The sequence below is a fragment of the Lutra lutra genome, chromosome 2 (assembly GCF_902655055.1).
Source record: "Lutra lutra chromosome 2, mLutLut1.2, whole genome shotgun sequence".
Taxonomy (NCBI): Eukaryota; Metazoa; Chordata; class Mammalia; order Carnivora; family Mustelidae; genus Lutra; species Lutra lutra.
The window spans coordinates 81,355,778-81,376,567 of NC_062279.1; the positions used below are offsets into that span (position 1 = coordinate 81,355,778).

At 35.0% G+C, this 20,790-nt stretch overlaps 1 long non-coding RNA gene across 1 annotated transcript; it reads left to right on the plus strand.

Annotated features, from left to right (window-relative positions):
• Positions 1-1,774: 1,774 nt before the first annotated feature.
• On the plus strand, positions 1,775-20,443 carry LOC125090466 (uncharacterized). The gene is made up of 5 exons (XR_007124338.1): positions 1,775-1,836; positions 12,428-12,471; positions 13,847-13,890; positions 16,365-16,432; positions 20,339-20,443. It is a non-coding gene; the product is annotated as an uncharacterized LOC125090466 (long non-coding RNA).
• Positions 20,444-20,790: the final 347 nt, after the last annotated feature.

Here is a 20,790-nt window from a genome sequence, read left to right on the forward strand (position 1 = left end):
ATGCTTCTACTCCCTAAATGTAATATACACCTTGATTTGTGGAAATGATCTCATTATCTCTGAATACACTGGGAAGAAGTTTATTAGTACATATTGACTAGTATCCTCACTACATTTTTTCATTAAGACTTAAGTGTTTTGGTATGGGTATTTTAAAAAATGATTTTATTTATTTATTTGACAGAGAGAGAGAGAGAGAGAGACAGAGCACAAACAGGTGGAATGGAAGAGGGAGAAGCATGCTCCCCACTGAGCAGGGAGCCCAATGCGGGGCTCAATCCCAGGACCATGGGATCATGGTCTGAACAGAAGGCGGTTGCTTAACCGACTGAGCCACCCTTTTACGGGTATTTGAATAAACAGTTATTTTTGTCATTCATGCACTATATAATTCAATAATGAGAAGCAAAATACTTTTGATATTAGATATTATTAGCTGATTTTATATTATTTAACAATTAATCTTCATTAAGCTCTCACCATAAGTAAAATTTTATAAAATTTAAGACATTTTAGCATTTTGATAAGTATACTGTTATAGTTTAATGTACTTTATTTATTATGCTTTGGTGGCTTTTACTTAGAACATGAATCTCTTTGTACTTGAGCTTAGTATGTTAGTCTTGATAAATCACTTAATATTTCTGGGAAATTACAACTTAGGCATAATGCAAATACAGAAAATCCAAACACAGAAAACTAATTGATTTGGGGCTTAAATGCTAATGAAGTTTGTGCCTGCATAATTATATTGAATGAAACAGAGACTTCATAAACCAAACACATTATAGCCCAAAGAAAAATCTTAATTTGCAATTAATTCACTTATTGTTTTTTTAAAAAAAATTGTTGATTACTTAACACGTGTCAGGCAATGTGCTGGGAATTCACTGGTGGACAAAATCTATTTTTTATCTGCACACTACTGGAAATGGTGGGTGCTAAAAATATAATGACACAAAACATATAGAATTACAAGGAAGTGAGAAATTAAAGATAAACAAACACAGGAGTTATGGGAGTATATGGTAGGGAGATAAGAACCTAATCAGTGGAATCATGGAGACCTTCAAAGAAACAATGCTGCAGGTGATCCTTAAAGTAGGTAATTAGAAAAAAGGCAAAAAAGTGAGGCAATGGGGGGATGAAATTTTGTAAGTGAGATATCATGTGTAATTGACAAATATTCAGTTAAAGGCCATAAAGATGAAGAGCAAGGCAGCAAAAACCTGCTGAGATTGAAACCATGATTCATGGTGAGATTTAGAAATAGGTAACAAACATACCATGCAGGTTTTTGAGGCTACACTGAAAATATTGGTTTTAATGTAGGAGCAGCTGGGAGTCACAGCAAGTCTTATGAGTGTGCATGGGGGAGGGAGAGTTTTAGAAAGTCTTCTTCTTTATTTATTTATGTATGTATTTATTTATTCAGAGTTTATTTGTTTAAGGGTGCTTGAATGTCTCCATCAGTTAAGTGTCTGCCTTCAGCTTGGGTCATAATCCCAGAATCCTGGGATGGAGCCCCCTATTAGGTTCCCTGCTCAGGGGGGAGTCTGCTTCTCCCTCTCACTCTGCCCCTCTCCTCCAACTTGTGCTTTATCTCTATCTCTATCTCAAATAAATGAATACAATCTTTAAAAATATTTTTTATTCATTTGTTTGACAGAGAGAGCAGGCCCAAGCAGGGGCAAAGGGAGAGGGAGAAACAGACTCCTTCTGGAGCAGGGAGCCTGATGCAGGACTTGATCAGGACCCTGAGATCATGACCTGAGCTGAAGTCCGACACTAAATCGACTAAGCCCCGTAGGCACCCCAAAAATCTTCTACTTTAAGGTGACTAATCTTTTCATCAGTAGTATAGTTTTCTGTTAATCTTATCTCAAATATTTTTATTTGAGGTATTTTATTTTGTTATCTCTAGGTGTTCAATTTGGATCTTTTTAAGGAAATTATCTTTCATATTCTTCCTTATCATCCTAATTTTTCCCTCTACCTTTTTGATCATACGGAGTAGATTTACAATAGCTTTTTTTAACTTCATTATCTTCTAGACGTACTATATATGTATTGTTTCTGACTCTGATTTCATTGATTGATTTTTTTCTCCTTATTAAAGGCCTTATATTTACTTTTTATTTGCCTGATAATTTTTTATTAAATGTCAGACATTGTATATTTTACTTCATTAGTTGCTGGATGGCCTTCTTCAAAGTAACCAAGTTAAAGGCATATGAAACTATGTACTAAATAATTTAAGCTCTTTATTACTTTTTTAAAAATATGTATGGTCTCTTGGAGAAAAGTTCTCTATTGGGGTTTAAAGGATGTCAAATAGTAAACATTGAAAATGCAAACACTGACATATACTAGGCCTGACATACTATCTTTGAGTTTGGGCCCAAAATAGAGGAAAAACACAAAAACTTTCTAAGTGTCCATATATTTTATGGTAAACTATGTGATTTTCTCTCTCTCTTTCTCTCTCTCTTTTTTTTTTTTAAAGATCTCATTATTTATTTTTCAGAGAGAGAGAGAGAGAGAGAAAGAGAGAGCACACAAGCAGGGAGAATGGCAGGCAGAGGGGGAAGCAAGCTCCCTGCTGAGCAAGGAGTCAGATGGGGCACTTGATTCCAGGACCCTGGGATCATGATCTGAGCCAAAGGCAGATGCTTAACAGACTGAGCCAAGCGCATGTCCCTATTTGATTCTTTTCTTTGGTCAATTGAGAAATTTAGATTTGGAAGTACAAGGAGGTATGGTACCAAATTATTTTCTTTTTCTTATTAAACTATATACTTCTTGAGGAAGAAATTATGTCATAGACACTAGTGTATTTTATTATAAAGATATCATATACATTCTTAAATTATAAATACTTAAGAGTTTTCATATATGAAATAGAATATGAATGGTCTTAAGCTATAAGACAAACTTTTTTAGATGAATTTTTTAGTAATAAATCTAAACTGCCCTCAATAAATTAAACCATCCTTCTGAAAATTTCATTTTTAATGTAATAATGCTGTCAAAAACACACAATTCTTTGACTACAGGTAATGCTGCCATTGCAGCAACTTTTCAACTGACGACATAATTTTTAGGATAAGAGTGTTTAAAGAGAACTACATAGACCTTATTGTTGAAAAAGAAAAAAAAATATATAATATATATATATATTCAGCATACAAAATAATATATAAAATAATGTATCCTCTACCAAGTTTTGTCAAATATTAACTTCAGATTTAATGTATATATATTCATAAACTCAATAAAGGATTCTTTTGAGAATTTTAAGTTTTATTTATTTATTTTTAAGATTTTTATTTATTTATTTATTTGACAGACAGAGATCACAAGTAGTAGGCAGAGGGGCTGACAGAGAGAGAGAGGAAGCAGGCTCCCCATGGAGCAGAGAGCCTGATGTAGGGCTTGATCCCAGGACTCTGGGATCATGACCTGAGCTGAAGGCAGAAGCTTTAACCCACTGAGCCACCCAGGCAACCCGAGATTTTTAAGTTTTAACTGAATACTCTCATATTATACATCTTCTTTTGGCAATTTGCTTTGTTTCCTTAATGCATTTTTCCCCTAAGTATTATTGATATATATCATTCCACATCATTCATTTAAAGTTCAAAAATAGTGTCACTGTGTATTACTATTCTCTATCCCTGAACTTTACATAACTGAAATTATTCAATATGTACTCTTCTGTGTCTAGCTTCTTGCATTCAACACTCTGCTTATGAGATACAGACATATTGTTGCATGTCGTGGTAGTTTTTATTGATATGACTGGTTAAGAATCAGGCAATGACTTACGAGGTACTTGTATGTAGATTTTTGAACCTCTTCTTCTTCTATGCATATGTTCATTACTTTGTCTTTTACTTTTCACCTGTTTTGCCTCCCACAGTCTCTGTCCTCTGTCTTCCCTTCCCAGTGAGATCGCAGCCAGCCTTCTTGTGTTCTAGACTCCTGCAAGAAGAACCTGGATATGGCCTCAGGAAAGATAGGGTTAAGTGGATTTCACTGGCTATGCTTCTCCTTTCTCAAGGATAGTAGTCACAGATTATTCTTTATTTCTCCAATTCCTTCAGATGATTGTCTTTTTTTTTTTTTTATCTTTGGCCTCACTTTGATAATTGCTTTTGACAGGAAATTTATTCTGATACTAGCTATTTTATCATATCTAAATTATAGAAAATCCTTTGTGTTTTAAATGTATTGTGGATGAATTTATTTATCATGTCCTTTGAGGTATTTTGTGCCTTCTTAAGGGAATTTAATCTATGTAGTCAAAAAGACATTTTACTATTTTTTGTATTTTTTTTTAAATCTGCTTTTTGATTTTAAATCTATGATTGACCTGGAATTGATTTTTGTCTATGTTTTCTATTTGGATGTATTTTTTTTCTCATGTAGATAAACAGTTGTTTGAACAACTATTTATTATATAATGCATAGAACTACTTATTTATACAATTCTGCTTAAATATGCATAGAAATATTATGGATTTAGTAGAGTAAGTCTTTTTAAATATTTACTTAGATTACCTTTGTAGAGATGTCCATTATACCAAGCACTATGCAAACTATAGCAGAGAATACAACTGTTCTTTGGGGATGGATTGTGTTAAATCAGAACACTCAAATTCTAAAACAATGATATACATGACCAAGGCTCACCTATTCAAAGACACTCTTAATTAATCAAAAAGTCACTTTGTGGGGCACCTGGGTGGCTTAGTGGGTTAAAGCCTCTGCCTTTGGCTCAGGTCATGATCCCAGGGTCCTGGGATCGAGCCCTGCATAGGGCTCTCTGCTCGGCGGGGAGCCTGCTTCCTCCTCTCCCTCTCTCTGCCTGCCTCTCTGCCTACTTGTGATTTCTGTCTGTCGAATAAATAAATAAAATCTTTAAAGAAAAAAGTCACTTTGGCTATATTTTTATAATGCCTTTGTATTTGTCAGGATTCTCCAGAGAAACAGAACCAATAAGGAGATCTCTCTCTCTCTCTCTGTCTCTTTCTTCATATCTCTGTCTCTCTCTCTACCTGTCTATGTCCTGATTTATTACAAGGAATTGGCTCATGTGATTATGGAAGTGGGCAAGTCCCAAGATGGGCAGGGCAAGCCAGCAAACTGGAGACCCAAGAAAGCCAGTGGCTTAGTTCTAGTCCAAGTCCAAAGGCCTGAGACCTAAGAGAGCCAATTGTGTAGCTCCCATTAAAAAGCTGGCAGGCTTAAGACCTAACAACTGTTGTTTTAGTTTGAGATGAAGGTGGAAAAAAGCCATTATCTCCACCTCAAGACAGTCAGGCAGAAAAGAATACTCTCTTATTCAGCGGAGGGTCAGACTTTTTTTCTTATTCAGGCTTTCAGTTTATTGGATGAGACCCATCCAATGAGACCTCATTGTTGGGGAGGAAGAAGAAAACCCTGCTTTATTCAGTCTACCAATTTAAATGTTAATCTCATTCAAAAACACCTTCACAGAAACACCCTGAATATTGCGCACCCTGTGGTCCAGTCAGGTTGACACATAAAAGTAACTCTCTCAGTCTCCAAGTGCAACTGTATAACAATCGGGCAATAGTAATTCATTTCTTTCCATTTTTATTTGCCATAATAAGCAGGAAGGAATTGTTATATAAGGATGCCTGGGTAGCTCATCCGGTTAAGCAGCTGCCTTCAGCTCAGGTAATGATTTTCAGGTCCTGGGATTGAATACTTCATTGGGTTCCTTGCTCAGCAGGGAGCCTGCCTCTCCCTCTGCCTATCACTCCCCATGCTTATGCTGTCTCTCTCTCTTTCTGATTAAAAAAAAAATGTTGTATAAATGTCGCTCATTCATTTGAATGCATGTTTTGAGCCCCCTTAAGTCTCAACCTTTGTGATAAATATTGGAAAATTACAAAATACTCTGTGATATTAAAGAAACAGTCATAAGATATGATTAAATACGACTAGGCCAGGAATTAACTTTCAGGCAGAAGAGATGGCCTGCCAACATCTCTCATGTGGGCAAAGAGTTTGATCATTCAAGAAACAGAAAGAATGTCAAGGTGCTGAAGCACAGTATAGATCAAAGTAAAGATTTGAGTCTATATTCTAATGAAAATGAAAAGAGATTGACAGCTTTCAAACAGAGGAGTACCATAGCTGACTTTCACTTTTTAAAACATCATTCTGTCCTCTCTGTGGAAATATATGAGATAGAGATAGGGTCAAAATTGGAGGAATGAAATACAGTTATAAAAGACAAAAACTAAGGGGCACCTGAGTGGCTCAATGGGTTAAAGCCTCTGCCTTCGGCTCGAGTCATGACCCCAGGGTCCTGGGATCGAGCTCCATATCGGGCTCTCTGCTCAGCAGGGAGCCTTCTTCCTTCATCTCGCTCTCTCTCTGCCTGCCTCTCCTACTTGTGATCTCTGTCTGTCAAATAAATAAATAAAATCTTAAAAAAAATAAAAGACAAAAACTAATGATGTATTGTATGTGACTAACTTAACATAATAAAAATTTTTAAAAAAGACAATGGTGATCTGGGTAGCAACAGAGATAAAGATAACTAACTGTATATATGAGTAGAAGAAAATTGGTATCACTTAGCAACAGACTGAATTTAAGCTAAGAGAAAGGAAGGCATTGATAATGATTCTTTGGCTTCGATCTAAGGAATCATTCAAGAAATTCTAAGGAATTGCCATTTGCTGAGAGGTAGAATGCTGCAGGAGAAAAAGGCAAGAATGAGAGTCTAAGCAGTAACTTCATTGGAGAAGGACTGAGGAAAGATGGGGAAAGATTCTTGATGAATGTCCACTGCTAAGGGGATAAGTCTCAGTTTTCTGTAAGTCAGACATTTATGGAAAATTAGTCTCTCACTTCTCAAACCACATGCATGAGATTCTACATTTCATATCCTCTGGTTCCATATTAGATTGAGATCCTTTCGAAAAGTTCTTATTAAAACTTTTGCCCTTTATTATTTGATCCATTTTCTAGGTTTACATTCTCCTTTCCCTAAGTCTATAGAAAAGGAATTGCCTCCTGTTTGGTCACTAAATCAATATTCTTAGAATTAGTGCTGATTTCATTCAGTCCATTCATTCAGTCAAACATCAGCTAAGGATATTACAATTATATGTAATGATTAGTCAGGCATTGGCTACATTTCTGTCCCTAGAACTGAGTGGACCCCCAATTCAATTCCACATAGACAAAGAAAGGCAGAGGATGTTATTAATAAGAGAATATGTTAGCCACCTATTTCTGAAATATCAGGTCAGATGGGGATTAAAAAGTGTCTAGGAGTGCCTGCATGGTTCAGTTGGTTAAACATCTGATTCTTGATTTCAACTCAGGTCACCATCTCAGAATGATGAGACTGAGCCCTGCATCGGCTCTGCACTGAACGAGGGGTCTGCTTGAGATTTTCTTTCTCCCTTTCCTCTGCCCCGCCCCCCATCTCTCTCTCTCTGAAATAAATAAATGAATTTTTTTAAGTGTCTATTAAATTTAGCATCAGTGGGTTTATTTATGTTCTTAGGCAGTTTAGTCAAGCAGTGGTTGTGGATGGGGATACAAATCTAATGAAAGTGAAGAAGATGCCTCTGTAGACAAAGGAAAATATATGAATAACTGTCAAAGGACAAAGAAACCAAACATCTGCTTATAATTATTGAGTAGTTTTGTGTGGCAAAACAATGATCCATAATGGTGAGGTCATAATCCGATACCTTGCTGATCAGCTCAAAACTCAAAATAAATTCCCTGAAATGTTTATTCTTCTCTCTCTCTCTCTTTCTCTCTCTTTTAAAGTAGGCTCCATGCCTAGCATAGAACCCAACACCATGCATGAACTTACAACCCTGAGATCAAGACCTGAGATGAGATCGAGTCAGATACTTAACTGACTAATCCACCTAGGTGCCCCTAAATTCCCTGAAACTCTAATTTAAACAATAAAAGCATACACACACTGAAACACAGCATTTTATCATAAATCATTCTAATTAGGTAATTAAAATATACACTTGAATGGCTCTCGTCATTTTCATCTTTAGTTTCTTTTATACACTAATACATTTGAATCATTTCACACCTTACCTTATCACATATGTCCAATATTTCCCCATCTTCATTCTATCCTCTGCAGTGTAAGAGGATGAAAGTGGGCCTTTTTGATTACAGTGCAAGTCCTGACAGTAAGCTTTACATTGCTGAGGCCTCCACTTCAAGGCAGCTCTCTCTGAAACACATTTCCAAAGACACAACTAGAGAGGTCACTCTACCCTTGAAGCTTGCTTTGTTTTAGATATATCTGGTTGACTTAGATAATTTCCACAACTTGCTCTCTCCATCCTTTATTTAAATTTCCTCTCTTATGTTTTAAATTCACCAATGAAGAATGAACCCATGATACCCTAGTCACCCCACACTCACCCCCAATGAAAGCAGAGCCTTGGTCCATATGCTCTCTCATTATTCTCTCTTCCTGTCTTCTCTCTTTCTTTTTCTTTCTCCCTCTTCCTAAAACATCACTGTGTGGGCCCTAAACTGTATACCCTCCAGGATTTATAAGTAATAAGGCTTTCTTTTTTTAAGGTTCCCTGATTGTCGTTGTTGAATTGCATCTTGCATTCACAGTAGGACCCACAAGGGCTGATTCAATCAACATTGGCTCAGAAAGGAAGAATGTCTGTGGTCTGTCTCCTGGTGGACACAGCCGGTATTTCTAACCAATAGCCTTACTATCAATAGACTAAGACCAGCAGAAATCAATTCTCCAATTACCTGGTTCATTCTTGTTATCCTAGAATGTCCCTTCACTGCTATCACCATATTTTCATTACGTTTTTCATATGTTGAAGTTCCTTCTAGTTGGTCACATCCTTTTGGCTTTGGCTATTGAAATCACCTTAAGAGTAAGTGATTCCCCAATACCTTCTTTCAGGTGAATACTTGGGAAAGTTAATTCTTTTTGAGACTTTGCTTGTCTAAAAATGTTTTTTATTCTGTCTTTACACTTTATTTATAGTTTGGCTGGCAATGAAATTCAAGACTGAAATAATATTACTTCTGTATTTTGAAGGTTCTATTTCAGTATTTTGTAGCTTCATAGAACTCTGAAGCCATCTTGCCATTTTGAATATTGATCCTTTGCCACATAAGCATGAGTTCTCCCCACCCCTTTAATTTCTGAAACTTAGTGAAACTTATCTTGGTTTTTCATATCCCAAAATTTCCTGTGATATGCCTGAGTTTAGGTCCATTTTTGTTCACTCTGTTGGGCACTCTGTCACCTCAATCTAGAAGGTTATCTCTCAATTACATTAAATTTTATTGAATAGTTTTTTGGGGTAGTCTCCTTTTCCTTCAATTATTTTTGCTCTTCCTCACTCATTCTTAATCAAAAATAACTTTTTTTCCCAAAATATTTTTTACCAAGTAAGCAATAGGAAGTAGGTCAAATGGTTTCTTTTTTTATGTAACTTTGAGATTCTTACTGCAGTGAAAGAGATGGATGATGTTTGCTTTTATTACCAAGGAAGCTGACATTTCTACTTCTCTCTGTCCTTCCTTACCCTATAAAGGTAGGAATGGAGTATAGGATTATTCAGAAACTCTGTAGGGTATTCTACAAACAACACTAAAATGATCTTGGAACAAGTGATAAGACAGTTAGGAAAATCAGATAACCATTTATTGTGAATTTGTTGCTAATCAGTAAAATCTGGGAGTCATGCAAAAGGAACACTGGCTCTCAATAAAAACAAAACAAAACAAAACAAGACATCAGTTTGAATAAATTTTATTAATGGATAAAATTGCTGGGGTTATGAGAAGATTCACTCCTTCACTCAACTGCCATTGGTTAAATGAGACAGCTCTTCCGGTTTAGTAGATAAAATAAACTGTAGTTATAAACTACAACCTATCAAGAATAAAGTCAGACTTCCTATCGGAATGTCTTGTATATTTTCTGAAATCTATCCAGTAAATAAAACCAAGTAATTATGAAATAGTGTTGCTTTTTTTTTTTTAAAGATTTTTATTTATTTATTTGACAGAGAGAGATCACAAGCAGACAGAGAGGCAGGCAGAGAGAGAGATGGGGAATCAGGCTCCCTGCTGAGCAGAGAGCCCAATGTGGGGCTCCATCCCAGGACACTGAGATCATGACCTGAGCTGAAGACAAAGGCTTTAATCCACTGAACCACCAAGGTACCCCAATAGTGTTGCTTTTGATTGATTTTTTGAGTGAATTGAAGGTGAATCCCCAACTTTCTTTTTCAAATTACTGAAGTAAAGCATGGTTTTAAGATTTTGCTATGAAGGGCACCTGGGTGGCTCAGTGGGTTAAAGCCTCTGCCTCCAGCCCCACATCAGGCTCTCTGCTCGGCAGGGAGCCTGCTTCCTCCATTCTCTCTGCCGGTCTCTCTGCCTACTTGTGATCTCTGTCTGTCAAATAAATAACAAAATCTTAAAAAAAAAAAAAAAGATTTTGCTATACACATAAACATCTAATGATTGAGTGGTGGTCATCCAGGCAAGCTCCTAGGGGCATACTCAAGTAAAAAAATGACTGAAAATTTCCAGAAAATGATCTGGAAGTCGCAAAGACATAGAGCCTAGTTTTCTTTACGCATTCCCATGAACAAAGCGTGAAGTCGCTCTTATTGCTTCTGGTCAGGAGGATGAGCTACAGCCTTTAAGATAGCACATCCAAAAGCAAATCTCACACAGAAAACTATGTTGTCCATCTCTGGGTAAAAGAAGAAGATTCAAGCCTTTGGATATTCACTAAGGCTGCTTTGAAAATAGAATGTCAAATATTAACACAGAATTTGGCCTAATTTAATAGTTTTTCTTTTCCTGTTTTGGAAATGACAGTTTTCTCAAAAGCACTGAGAAGTATATTTTATTTTTTTTAATTTTTTTTAAAGATGTTATTTATTTATTTGACAGACAGAGATCACAAGCAGGCAGAGAGGCAGGCAGAGAGAGAGAGGAGGAGGCAGGCTCCCTGCCGAGCAGAGAGCCCGATGCGGGGCTCCATCCCAGGACCTAGAGATCATGACCTGAGCCGAAGGCAGCGGCTTAACCCACTGAGCCACCCAGGCGCCCCGGGAAGTATATTTTATACCTTAGCTGTATCATATCACATTTGTTCAAAAATTTTGCTAATCAAGAGTTTCTGATAAATTGTATAATCATTTAAAAGCTAACACTTTATTTCATGATTTCACCCTAGCTAGTGTCTGTGTCTATTTTTTTAGGTCATTGCAAAACTTTATTAATTTGCCTTCAACTTGTGGTTTAAAATATTACAGATTTAGGCCAGAACTTCAAATATTTTCAGTTTAGTCTTTATAGCTAAAGTCACATAGTATTATTTATGATGCATTTCTGTGTGTGTGTTTTAATCACCTGCAACAAATATTCTTTTAGGTTTATTTTTAGCTTTTAAATTTTAATTTTTATCAAATTGTGTTTCTCACACCCTCATTTGAATTTATTATATTAAGAACAGTAATCTCTGAGCTGTTTAGTAAACATAGATAAAGGCAGAAATTTGCTCACAATCAAAATATTTATTTCTGCCTCTATTTTCTGATACTGCCTTCTGGTTTAATGTTATTATAATCCTGAACTGTATGTTTGTGGCTCTGGCCATCATTATAATGGAAAATCCCCAGTATTTCAACCAGAAACTGGAAGATTTGACATCAACAGATTCTGTTAGTGACAGATAAATGGGATTTTTTTTTTAATGCAATATTTAGCGGCTGTAAGGTTAGTTAAAGGAAATCTCAGTCCTACTGGCCAATTTCTAGAGTCACAAATGAGAATAAACTGAGAAATGAGGCTCAGAAATAAAAAGTGATTTAGTGGACCAGAACGCCACAAAATGTTTATAGAAAAGTGAGAACTAAAACACAGTTTTCTTGACTTTTGCTTGTTTTACCTGATTTATAGTTACTTATGTCATTATTATGATATGTCTCTGATCAAAGATTTGTTATTGGAAATTTTGACAGTTTTTATATAACTTATACAACCAGTTAGTAATTGTCAACCTCCCATAAGTCTCAGGCCATGTCTATGGTCTAGTCCTAATCCTAGGTGCACACTGGAGTCACCTGGCCAGCATTAAAATAATATGATCAGATAGATCCTATCCCTAGAGATTCTTATTTAATTAGTTTATAGTTGCACTTAAGCACCGATATTTCTAAAAGCTTCTCTAAGGGAATCTAATATGTATCCAGGGTGGAGAATTTCTGCTCTGTGTTATGCAACACTGGCATCACCCATTTACATTTTCAGACACTCAAGAATATATAAATCTAGAATTAAGAATGAAACATTTGGAAATGGGTTTACACTTTATTAATTTGTGCTTCTTCTCAGACAGGAGTCTATCCTACTACATTTCTGATGGCTAATCATCCAGTGTTGGTAAAGTTTCACTACTATTATATTTCTGGCAACTTCAAACTTCTTTCTTAGTCTGAACCAAAATATCCTTTTTTTTTTTTACTCAAAATTACCTTTATAATTTTTTTTTCGGAGAAGCTTGAAACTGAATAATTTTATTGTGTTTATTCTTATATCTTCATTATCTTCATCATTTTCCTGTGACTACTAGTGGCTTTATCCACTGAACAGCAATATTAAGTTTCTTCAGTGGATACACATTTTGAATTATTTCATTGCTATTAATAACAAATCCAGCTGCTCCTTTTGCATTTAAATAGGACAAAATGTTTGTCCTTCAAATTATAGAGGACAAAAAATCTTTCCTTTACCAGAATTCTAGTTCCAAAGACTTATAGTTGGTTTTAAGCAATAGTTTCATTCTGTATTGGGAAATCTAAAATCTGCTTAAATTCCAACCCTTGCCATTAATAAATTGGCATGAATCCCAATAAGTACCCATTATACGTCAGTATGCTAGTATAAGCAAAGTATACAGAAGTCTAATGACTGAAATAATAATGATAACTTGCTTTTATATAGTATATTATAGAGAGCTACAAGTTCTGTGCCTTGAAGATCTATATGAGTTGTAGAGATAAGAATACAAGAAAAAATAATGAATGGTACTGGCATACTGTATAAAAATTTCCATGATAGGGCCGCCTGGGTGGCTCAGTGGGTTAAAGCCTCTGCCTTAGGCTCAGGTCATGATTCCAGGATCCTGGGATCGAGCCCCGCATCGGGCTCTCTGCTCGGCAGGGGGCCTGCTTCCTCCTCTCTCTCTCTCTCTCTCTGCTTCTCTGCCTATTTGTGATCTCTTCTGTCAAAATAAATCAATAAAATCTTTAAAAAAAAATTGGGTTGTGTAAGAGTTAAAAGCATAGGGAAATAAATCATGATAAATATTTATGAAAGCCTGCGTGAAAGAGAACTTGCAAATGACTTGAACTTTGTCCTGTCTTATTTAAATAAGGAATATGAAGGGTAAGGAAGGTGTTTTATGTAAAGAAAATGGCATAAAGAAATGTGTGTGTGTGTGTAGAGACATAGGCGGGAGAGAGAGAGACTCTAAATGAAAAGAAAATGTGTTGACATTAGGAAGAAGTTATGTAAGTAGTGTGAAAGCAATGTAGCAGAGTTATTAAAGAGTACCAACCTTGAAGTCTGATTGATATGGCCTTTTTTTTTGATGTGTTAATTTTTTTACTTTTTAATTGGAATATAATTGCATATAACATTGTATAAGTTTAAGGTGTACATGTTGATTTGATGTATTTATATGCCAAAATATGATAACCACTGTAGCATTAACTAATACATTTTTCCATCACATAATTATTTCTTTTTTATACAGGTTTAAATTCTTACCTTACTCTTACTAGCTATGACCCACCATGGGTAAGTTATTTACCCTGTAAACCTCAGTTTCCATATTATTAAAATAGAAACATTACATCACCTGCCACATTCCTGCTGATAAAGGAGACAATCCTTGTCAAGTACTTAACTCAGTGTCTGTCCTCAATAGGTACTAGCTAAAACTTAAATAAAGCCAAGCAAAGAAATAATACATTTAATATGGTTGGAAATTTGCTTTCACAAAACCAGCAAATCAGGGAACAATATTTGAGTCAGTTTAGTCTGACAGGAGAACACTGAACCAAGGTAGAGAGAATTTAGTTTGAGAGACCATGAAATTGATTATTTCAGGAATTGAGTCTTGAAGAAGTAGAGTACAACACTAGTGACATTAAAATTAAAAAAAAAATGATAGGACAGGTGAAAGATTTCAAAGAAATTTTGTGTCTTCCTTATTCAGAAAAACAAAACAAAACAACTTTGGTTAATGTTGAGTTTCAAAAGGCAGGATGCTATCTGAATGAAAGAGTCTAAGAGATGAAAATAATTGCTTGAGTTTGAAAAGGAGAACAGGACTGAGCTTATAGATATGAACACCACTGGGTATAAAATAGAAGTTAAAGTCATAAAATAAAATGAGGTCTCTGCATAAGAAAGTGTAGTGGTTGAGCCTTTAGGGAAGGACTTGAGATGGATCATTCAACCTGCCTGAAGGTTAATGGATCCCTTTCTTTTTTAGGCTCTCCGATATGTACCAGGGCATTACCAATTATACTATTTCCATCCACTACTTTCTCCATTCCATCTTCTTCTGGATATTCTTCCACCCCCATCGTCTTTCCCACCAGTTTCACATCTGTTGTTGACATAGGCAGTTTCTCTTAAGCAGAGAAGAAAGCTATCAACTTTTTCTTTTTTGCATATTTCTCATTTCATCACTTTAGGGTCTTTCAGAGTAAAAATTAATATTTGTCAAACCAAAGTCAGAGTTAGACAGTTTACTGCTGTTTTTAAACATTCAATTCTAAAAGTATTTTACATTATCAGACACATATTGATATTCTATATCTTAGTCCTTCTATAAATATGTAAATATCAGTTATATGCTTCTCTCTTTCCATTGACTTAAATTTCCTTCTTAAAGGAAAATTTGTTCCTCTTTTAATGGGAATAGTGAAGGGGAAAATCACATGCATAGCTTTTTTTTATCTCAATGTGAAATGAAATAATTTGGGCTTTGTTGATGGTTAAAGGGGTAGTTTTCCTTGTCGGTATAGCAATATCTAATGGATGAAACTTTTCTCTTCAACTTCATACTTTGAGTCTGTGGTTGTGTTTGAAGAATATGACCGCTGGATTTCTAGGCTGCAATCTGTATTTTTCATGTCAGCAGAACCTTCAAATACATATTATTTCTTCTCACATTTTTATCATTTTTCTTTTCTATCCTATATTCTTTTCTTTTCTATTCTGCAAATCAGTAAAGGAATCTGCTTTTTCACCTTGTCCTAGGTGGGTTGTCTGGAAGTCTATACTTGATGGTATATTAATGTTTATGTAGTTACAATGAGGAGGAAGTAGTAGCAAAGAGGACTAGCAGATGGTGTGCTTCAAAGGCTGTGTTGTTGTTAAGCCAATTTAATGGCTCTTACTTGGGCACTGGGCCAGATACAAAGTCTGTGTGGTCATTTTTATTACCGAGGTGATGAGTATCACAGGCTACCTGATTCACAGTTGACTTTTGTCAACCTGTACCATGCACAACCTATATTATGGTACACCCCAAGTGGTGTGCAACAGATGCAAATGTGGAGTCATTATGGAAATGAACCTTCACTCTTATTAACTCACACAAGGTGTTTATGAGGGTCATCACGCCTTTCATTTGGCACCTATGTGAGATCTGACTCTTTCAGAGATGGTGCGAATTCATTTTCAGCAACAATTTTTACTCTATTCACTGACTGGTCTTTTGAAAACCTCCTCAATAAATGTGGAAAACAGACAAAGTTTCTTAAAAATTTAGTAAATGACAAATGGGAAGAGAATCATTTTTCTTCTGCATAACAGAGAGGGTGTCCATTGGATATAAACACTCTCATTATTACTCAAGTCAACTATTATGGTATTATTTACCTAATTTAGTAGTCAAATTCGTGAACATGGACGTAAGCCCATCGAAGTTATACTTACAAATAGTATTTAATTTTTTTCTATTTTGAAGGAAAATACAGTTTGGCTTGACCTATGCCTACTTTAGACAGGGATAAAATAATCTAATTTTAAGTGAAATGTGTATATCTAGAGGCTTTTAGAAATAAATCGTAGTTAGATAAAGTAAATTGATTAATCAGAATGAATAATCAGCAGTTGGTTATATGCTCATAACTGGTAGAGATTAATTTCTAAACTTCAAAGTGCATGGAAATGGCATTTTCAAAAATCAAAAGAAAACTAGACTACTTTATTTTGAGTAAATTCATTTTAAAGGCCTATCTTTCCCTTTGATTTAGGTATTCTTAAAAAATGCAAAACATTGGAAAGGCATGAAAAAAATGAGGAGTTGTAAGCACAGTAAAAAGTAAGTAAACATCCATGGGGCGCCTGGGTGGCTCAGTGGGTTAAAGCCTCTGCCCTCGGCTCAGGTCATGGTCCCAGGGTCCTGGGATCGAGCCCCATATCGGGTTCTCTGCTCAGCAGGAAGCCTGCTTCCTCCTCTCTCTCTTGTCTGCCACTCTGCCTACTTGTGATCTCTGTCTGTCAAAAAAAAAATAAAATCTTTAAAAAAAAAAAGTAAGTAAACATCCATTTACATTCTTCTAACAATGTTGAGAGAATTTTGAGTTGCCAGCATAATTTAAAATATTGCTTTTACAAATTTTATTTTCAGACATTAGTTTTGATATTTATGCATGAAACAAATGATAAACAATTTTCATTAATTTTACAATTCCACAAGGAAGAAAAGGAATACTTTTATTACAGTGTTCTTTCCCGTAAATAATAAATTCTTACTTACAAGATGAAGTGCTATAGTTTCTATCTATAAGAGAAAGAAATGTGTGAGTGTCATAATCTTTGTAAACAGTGATACTTTCTAGCCCTCTCAAATGCTTTTTCAAATCCCTTACAAAATTGTATTCTAACCATTTCTGTATTAATCATTCTGTATTTATTTAACATTTATTTTTAGCATTTTTATAGTGTACAATATCAATAATAAATTATTTACTTTTATGCTGAGTTATGGAGGTAAAAGATAAAGGAAGGAAGAGAGTAATGATAAAATTTATCAGAGTTATATACAATCTCTCAGATGAGTCAGTCATTAGCTGGTGGTTTAAGATGAAAGTATAAAAGCACAAAATTTGTAAAATAATTTCAAAACATTCAGCATTGAACATTTCAGTTTTATATTTTTGTGGACTTTATCTAAGATTGTTCCTCTTTCATTAAGTTAAAAATATATTTGCCATTTCAATACCTATTAATTATGAATTTTAAAAAGATTTTATTTATTTATTTGACAGAGAGAAAGAAATCACAAGTAGGCAGAGCAGCAGGCAGAGAGAGAGAGGGAAGCAGGCTCCCTGCTGAGCCAAGAGCCTGATGAGGGGCTCAATCTCAGGGCCCTGAAATCATTACCTGTGCCAAGGCAGTGGCTTATCCCACTGAGTCACCCAGGCACCTCCAATTATGAATTTTTTGATTACTTGAAAAATATACAGATATAGTTTATTTTTCTGTTAAAAGAAATCAAGGTAGATATGGTTCATTTCTATCTGTTCTTTTATGGAAACACATTTTTTTCGTACTCCTAGACTGCAATTGCCATTTTCTTTCTTTTTTTTTTTTTAAAGATTTTATTTATTTATTTGACAGAGAGAGATCACAAGTAGGCAGAGAGGCAGGCAGAGAGAGAGGAAGAAGCAGGCTCCCCACTGAGCAGAGAGCCCGATGTGGGGCTCGATCCCAGGACCCTGAGATCATGACCTGAGCCGAAGGCAGCGGCTTAACCCGCTGAGCCACCCAGGTGCCCCAGCAATTGCCATTTTCTATGTAACCCTCCTTCACTAATTAATTAATTAGTTCTAGAAGCATATTTTTGGTTCCCCACCATGTACCAGCTCTAAAAAGTACTTCATAGCCAGGATGCCATGAGCCGTTCTTTCTTGGATGGGTATCATTTGTAAAATGCAAATGTATCATTTTTGTTTGTTTTTTGTTTTTGTTTTACTTTGTTTTGCAAATATATCCTTTTACCTGTGCTACTATGAACTAACTATTCCCACAACTACAATATATGGTGTATTTTTAAACTTGGTTTATTTTTGAGAGTTTACAAAGAAATCACACTGTTTAAAGTTACACATTAACAAGGTTCTTTTGAGATTTTTAATTCTGAAGATAAAATATTTGGGGCTTCGGTCAATAACTTAAAACCTTAAGGCTTGGGGCGCCTGGGTGGCTCAGTGGGTTAAGCCGCTGCCTTCGGCTCAGGTCATGATCTCAGGGTCCTGGGATCGAGTCCCACATCAGGCTCTCTGCTCAGCGGGAAGCCTGCTTCCCTCTCTCTCTCTCTGCCTTCCTCTCCGTCTACTAGTGATCTCTCTCTGTCAAATAAATAAATAAAATCTTTAAAAAACAAACAAACAAACAAAAAAACCTTAAGGCTTCACTGTCTATTTGTCCCAGTGTTAGACTAGTGAACTAAAAATGATTTTCTGAGTCAGACTGGTGCAGACTCCTATTTGTTCCCTTGGCTCACCTTCATCTGAAGTTTGAATAATCACATACAGTGTCTTGTCAGATTCTTTTCAGCCTTCTGCATCTATGTAAGGTAATAATAACTTTTCCCCAGAATCCAAATTTCTGTTAAACTGTGAAAGAAAGTGTTTCTCTTTAATCATTAAAATATAATATTTGTCACATCTTCTATTTTAGGAAATGCAAATTAAAATTTATTTCTGTTCAATATCTATCAGGTTTTATTTTGAGAAAAATAACAAGTATTGTGTGAGATTCAAATTTGCTTAGAGTTATTATTTTCAATCCATAGGTCATTAAGACATTTGTGGGTTGGGAAATTAATTGAATACTTCCTGTCCAACTTTTAAATACTAAATGAACTCAGAATACAATGCAAATTTCAGAGGACATCTTATACATTAAGAGTATCTGTTGTTTCATTACATATGTGTTTGTTTATATTTATATATGCTAATACATATTTTGTTCTCATTCATAAAACATTTTATGTTTAACTGTTAATCTATAACATCACTAAATAATGTGCCTGGACTCTATTATTCTGGTACCATATAAAATTAGTCTGCTTTGGGACAGTGTTGTCAGTTTACAAGAAGGGCATTATAAAACAATAACAACACTATACAGAGTCTGTTGTTTATTTAATAAAGGAAGTGGTAGATACTGTTATTCCTTTAGTATCTGAACCATAGTTATTACTTTGTAAGAATCCAGAAGAGAAACGTACTTATTTTTTTTGTGCTAACAATGATTCTTCTGACAAATTTGCTGTTTTCATGTCTGTGTGTGTGTGTTTGTAGACAGACAGAAATCTTGAAACAACATTTGTAGCTCTTTTCTTACAAGTAGATAGGATCTTACAGCTTGCATATTATACATTAACTTAATATTGATTTCATTTTACATTGTGAACATTTAATTTTTCTCTGCTTTAATTAGTATTTATTTTAATCTTGGCTTACAGTTAGAATTTTAAAAATGAGGCATAGAATGAATAAATCCATATATAGAATATTCATATATCCATCACAGGAAATGAAAACCTGCTTGATCTGCTTCTTATAGAGTGTTTATAAAAACCATCTGATGGTCAGACTGATACTTTCAAACCTGACCTTGAATAGGAGTCATGACAGATGAGATGACCTAAATGTTTTGGATAGGAAATATTCTTTACACACTTAAATTCTTTCTTTAGAGAAATAATAAATATCTGATTTTATAAAATGTATTCAACACACAAAAATATTATCATTTAGCATTAATAATATGTTTAGCATCAATATTAAGGTTGTAGATTCTGGAGGCTGAATCCAGGGAGTTCAATTGTTCTGTGTCACTTACTAGCTATGTCACCTGGAGCAAGGCATTAACACCGCTGTGTCAGAATACCTTATTCTTAAAGTGAGGACAATAATAGAATCTATCTCTTAGAGTCATTTAGAAGATTAAAGCATTGAATATATGCAGTACTGAGAACACTATTTGGTTCACAGAAATAGCTGTTTAAGTTAGCAATTATTTCCATCCTATTCCAGTCCACAGCTACGAAGCTTTTCAGAAAAACAATTCTTTTAATACCTTCTCTTTTCTTTTTCTTTTGCAAAGCTCAGATCATCCTTCTACATTTCAATGACATGCCTTTCATGAAGTTCAGAAAACCCTGCCACTTGGTTCAGTAAATTAGTTTCTTTAATCCTTTCTTTTTCCCCCCTAGGTTTAGAAAACTTCAATGGAGCTTTGCTTATGTTAGAGAAAAGAGAAAATCTTAGGCAAGTGTGATAAAGAAATGACAAGAAAGATTTCCAGATGGAAATACTACGCACTTGCTCTGTGAGCTCTGGTATCACTTAGATTTAAGTACTTGCCTTTATCTTTTGCTTTCAAACTGAAGGAATCTTTTATACTTCCAATTCTATTGATATATCTTTCCCTTTTGCCCAAGACAGTACTCAGTATATGTATGTTTTCCAGTTTTCATTAACACTGAATAGTAAGAGTTCATACTTTTTATGGTATGTAATGAAAAAATATGATTTCTTCTCTAAAACTTATTATCTCTCTTACCCATCTACTTTCACTATCGCATTGAATTTTCTCTCTCTTCCAAGTTTTGTGTTCCATTTTCCCTCATATTTAGTATTGCAAAAATAGAGCTGCCGTTCATCC